Source organism: Saccostrea cucullata, unplaced genomic scaffold (genome assembly GCF_032062105.1).
Source record: "Saccostrea cucullata isolate Sc308-1 unplaced genomic scaffold, CSIRO_AGI_Scuc_v1 ctg14145, whole genome shotgun sequence".
Lineage (NCBI taxonomy): Eukaryota > Metazoa > Mollusca > Bivalvia > Ostreida > Ostreidae > Saccostrea > Saccostrea cuccullata.
This window is the reverse complement of record NW_026919027.1, coordinates 1-3,759: the sequence shown is the minus strand read 5'-3', so window position 1 is coordinate 3,759 and position 3,759 is coordinate 1. Positions and strand designations below refer to the sequence as shown.

General features: G+C 32.2%; 1 long non-coding RNA gene across 1 annotated transcript; it reads right to left on the bottom strand.

Moving 5' to 3' along the window:
- Positions 1-1,574: 1,574 nt before the first annotated feature.
- On the bottom strand, positions 1,575-3,752 carry LOC134277837 (uncharacterized). The gene is made up of 5 exons (XR_009994335.1): positions 3,577-3,752; positions 3,137-3,208; positions 2,547-2,716; positions 2,238-2,305; positions 1,575-1,639 (listed from the first exon to the last, which is right to left on the bottom strand). It is a non-coding gene; the product is annotated as an uncharacterized LOC134277837 (long non-coding RNA).
- Between the last annotated feature and the right edge of the window lie 7 nt (positions 3,753-3,759).

Genomic DNA, 3,759 nt, shown 5'->3' with positions numbered 1-3,759 from the left:
TTATGCTTCCTTTAAGTTTTAAGAGAATACCTCTAGTGTAAACAATAAGTTATTATTGTAAATAATGACCTTTATGTGACATGTTCTTGTATATTTCTTTATATTAAGTTATTGTATAACAATGTCTCTTTTGTAATAGACTTATACAATGTGTCAACCGGGTTTTAATTATGTAACTTGATTTACCTCTTTCCTTACTATTTTCAACCAATCAGCAGAGCGCTTTGTTATCACGTGTTCATTGTTTATCTTTTCACCAGAAGGGAAAGTCCCGACATTTGCACTGCTCAATTTTTCGTACCCACCATCCATCCCCTTCTTCCACCGCTGTGTTTTATTTTCTTTTACCCACCTTTTTTGATAGCAGACAGCAATGTAGCACATTTATTTTCATGTATGTTTAGAATTTTTTTTGTTTAGTAGGGGGTCAACTGAAGATATATACATGTATACTATACATGGCAATGTTTTGTTTTTTTTCCATGTTTTGATTCCTTAATTAGTCTGCTGGTTGATCCCCCTTTTTTCTATGTATATCATTTACAATGACATTATGGTGCTGGGGGTCAGATTGTGCAATATTGTGATAAAGATATGTAATATTTTATATCTAAGTCCCCTTTCCTGACCCCCTTTGTTGTATTGCAAATATGTTTTACTATTTTTACGTCATTTACTTCAATAAATGACATTTTTTCACTTAAATAATGTTGTTTGTTTTTGACTGCTTTAACCAAAAAACGAGCTCAGTTGTCTGGCCTATACATGACAATGTTTTTCCAGGTTTTGGTTTCTTAATTAGTCTGCTGGTTGATCCCCCTTTTTTCTATTGTATATCATTTACAATGACATTATGGTGCTGGGGGTCAGATTGTGCAATATTGTGATAAAGATATGTAATATTTTATATTTAAGTCCCCTTTCCTGACCCCCTTTCTTGTATTGTAAATATGTTTTACTACTTTTACGTCATTTACTTCAATAAATGACATTTTTCACTTCAATGATGTTGTTTGTTTTTGCCTGCTTTAGCCAAAAAACAAGCTCAGTTGTCTGGCAGGAGAACTAAGGAACATAAACAAAAATGTAGTACGAATGACGCTGCCTGCATTATCTAGATATTACAACAAAACAACATATGGGCTTCTTTCCAAAATTTGGAACGATAAACCTCTTACTTAGCAACGTATGGCAACGTATCACTATATTTTAATATCATATCATTTAAAAACAATATACAGCTTTTATGCTGAGCAAAGAAAATCTAAATCTGAATTAAGTTTTCCGTCAAAGCTACACAGGTTTCACCATCGCATCAATAATTATACTTTATATAAATGGAGTAAGAGTACGCACTTGTAGATTTCAATATATTCAAAAGAATGGATAAAATCGGGAAAAGAACAGGAACTGTTGCATTCAGGATGCGTAAAATTTTTGTAAGATTTCTGTTCAGAATAACTTTGTAGTAGACAATGTATTTTCATCATATTTCCGTTTCCTGTTTTTTTATAGTATGCGAAAGCCAGAACAATAGACTGTTTAAAAAGTAATATAACAAACATTATCACCATCTATTCCAGATTATAAACTTACATCAAAACCGTGGACAGATGACTCCACTTTTTTTAGATATGGCCTGTAAAAACAAAAAGACAACAAAAATATATATTTAGGTAATATAAGTTTGAGGTCAAGTTTATAATTAAGTTTTACATTTATATGTGTATACTCAAATTTTTACAGAAAGCTTTAAGTAGTGGGTATTGCTTTTCAGTTTGGTGCAAGTCTCAAGTTTGAAAATTTTCGATATGTTTTTGCTCGAGTTAAATAGGACTGCAAAACGGCATCAGGGGCATTGTTTAAGCTTTTATCATACATCATTATGTATTATGTATTATTTATTATACATTGTTTTTCCCGGCTTTTCCAAAATAAATATATGAATTGCTCAGTGAGATATATGCGAATGTCAGTGTAAGATACTGAAAAAAAAACAATTTTTAACGAAATCATTAACTGTGTTTTAGGGTAAATTGCCTTTTGCCGCACTTTTAAGAAAACTGTATCCACCGACCCAAAAGCTTCAGGCAAGCAGTCCTGTTGTCATATCCAACAAAGCGCATGTTGCCTTTGTATTTCCTATAAATGAGTTTCGCTCCTCAATTGTAATAATTATGTTATTTCTTTACAAAGCTCCTGATCAGTGTGTTAGTATCTGTTAAATAAACACTTACTCAAACGCAACGATTTTCCCCTGAAAAGTAGAATTGGTCATAAAGTTTCTGATTCGCATCTCAGCATTCTGCAAAATAATCAGTTTTAATTACAAAAAAAAAAAAAAAAACACGTACTGGATATAGACCATATATTTACCTGAAAATTTCAAAAAATTATATTCTATGTCATTTTCTGAGACTATCGATTGCTCATCATTTTAAGTAATGTAAGTGGGAGTTTTGAAAATAATCTACCTATTGTTTCTAAAACGAAATATTTGCACTTTTATCTATTTTTGAAACCTGTCCTGGATACATATAACTTACTCCATCAAGTTTAGCAATCAGTGTAGAAATGTTGCTTTCTGGATTCCGGACGTATGCAAACATGACTGTATAGAATTTTATCACCGCCAAATTCTTCTCAAACTCACATTTGGCGTCTCCAAACTGTAGATGTCCAAGTCCATATATTGATTCGGATATTTCTCTTCGAGCTTTCAGAAGAAAACATTTATCAAATAAGTATAAAGTGAGGGTTAATGATTCTCTGAAAAGAGCAATAAAGTAAATACATGTAACAAACCTCTGGTACAAAACGCCCGACACAAACTTTCTCTGTAAATAAGTAAATAACAAACCTCTGGTGCAAGACGCCCGACACAAACTTTCTCTGTAAATAAGTAAATAACAAACCTCTGGTACAAGACGCCCGAAACAAATTTTCTCTGCAAATAGGTAAATAACAAACCTCTGGTGCAAGACGCCCGTCACAAACTTTCTCTGTAAATAAGTAAATAACAAACCTCTGGTACGAGACGCCCGTCACAAACTTTACTCTGTAAATAAGTAAATAACAAACCTCTGGTACGAGACGCCCGACACAAACTTTCTCTGTAAATAAGTAAATAACAAACCTCTGGTACAAGACGCCCGACACAAACTTTCTCTGCGCAAGAAGTATTTAGTCCCGGATTGTCGGGGGTAAGCTGAAAAAAGAAAACTAATAGCATGATTTTTTTTTTGTAAAAGTAGAAAAAATACTGTACCATGTAAATGAGCATTGAAATCTTTTTACCACATTGACTCCAAGATATAAAACTCTCGATCTTTATTAAACAACATATGTAGCTTGTGTTTTCCTTAACATTTTATATTTAAATTATAAGATTTCAAAAACTTTTATTCTGTATCTTTTATTCAGTATCCAAAATGTATTGACTTGTTGGAATAAAGCGTTTGAAAAAAATAGTTATTAGTGTTTTTTTTAAAACATAGTGTTAGTGATCAATATTAGGCTATATTTGATGCAAACCAATTACGGTGAACCATAATTATATTATTCTAAAACATTAACCATTTCAGGGGTGATTTTATAGTGGAGTATTCCATGTGTTTGAACTCCTTTGAATAAAGATCGGACCGCCTCTTTAGAAATCCAGATGTACACCATTTTTGATGATTCATTATGTAGGGTATAACTAACTTTTTCAGTGTTATTTAAACTGTCCATAGACGGAAACCATAGTACGTCACCCTA